Raw genomic sequence first — 1,397 nt, 5'->3', positions numbered from 1 at the left:
ATCCGGTTGCAATTTTCTTGGCCATGAATCCTTCAGGAAAAAACTGTGAGAGGTCTCATGTGCAGTCTTCCTAAAGAAATGAACCTCTCTAGCGAAGAGAGTGTGCCCAGTAGACTCATCCACTCTCTTGCTGAGCATCGGTCCTTCTTTGAGAAAGTCCTGCACCTTCCGAATGCATGGGCTTGCCTTTCGGGGACGGAAAAGCCCGAAAAAGTCACTGACGATATCTGAATCCCCAAATAAACTATCTGTTGTTGGGGATCCAATTGAGACTTTCCCATGTTTACTACCAGACCTAGGTCTTTTGCTAAGTTCAATGTTTGATTCAAGTCTCCAGACATTGACTTCTTGATTGGGATCTTATCTTAAAACCAGTCGTCCAGATAAAAAAAAAAGACACTCTGATCCCTCTTAAATGCAACCATCTCGCCACATTGGACATCATCCTCGTGAACACTTGGGGGCTGTGCAAAGGCCGAAGCACAGGCCTTGAACTGAAAGACCCTGTCCTGAATCACAAACCATTAAATACTTCCTGCTTCCTGGATGAATCGGAATATGAAAGTATGCGTCTTGTAAGTCCAGGGTCCCCATCCAGTCCCCTGGACGTACCGCTGCCAGTACTGAATCGTCGTCTCCATAGTGAACTTGGTCTTTTCTACGAAAAGATTCAGTTGACTTACGTCCAGAACTGGCCTCCAACCTCCCGAGGGACTTTGCAACCAGGAACAACCGGTTGTAAAATCCCGGAGATTCGTGATCCAGAACAGGCTCTATGGCTCCTTTCTCTAGCATGGAAGCTACTTGCTCCCACAGAGCCACTTTCTTCACTAAATCGTTGTAATTTGCCCCGAGGGCTCTCGGAGATGTTGCGAGAGGAGGTCTCTTCAAGAAAGGAATCTTATACCCTTCCCGAGCTACGTTGACAGCCCAGGGATCTGCCTTCATGTTCTGCCAAACTTCCCAAAAACCTTGAAGTCTGGCTCCCACCTGTCGTCTTGGAGGACTGAAATCCATTCTTTTAGAGGTGGTCTTGGCTCCTCTTTTATGGGTACTCTCTTACCCCTAAAGGCGGGTCGAGCGAATGTTCGCCTGCGAAAGGGCTGTTGCGAAGGCCTAGTTTCCTTTGGAGAGTCTTAAAACCAACTTGGATGGTAAGAACTTCTTAAACTGAAGACGAGAGAAGATCTTGAGTGGCTTCTGAGAAAGGGAGAGAGCTATATCCCTAATCACCTCGAAGGAAACAGCTGTTTCGAATGTGAGAGAACAGCAACTCCGATTTCTGAGAGTTAGAAACTCCTTTTGAAGCGAAAGAACACAAGCGATCTCTTCTTTAGTACTCCTGCTGTGAACAAAGAAGCCAGTTCATTCGTTCCGTCTCTCAGAGCCTTGTCCAT

This window comes from Macrobrachium nipponense, chromosome 14 (assembly GCF_015104395.2).
Source record: "Macrobrachium nipponense isolate FS-2020 chromosome 14, ASM1510439v2, whole genome shotgun sequence".
NCBI classification, from domain to species: domain Eukaryota; kingdom Metazoa; phylum Arthropoda; class Malacostraca; order Decapoda; family Palaemonidae; genus Macrobrachium; species Macrobrachium nipponense.
Note: the sequence above shows the minus strand (reverse complement) of the source record.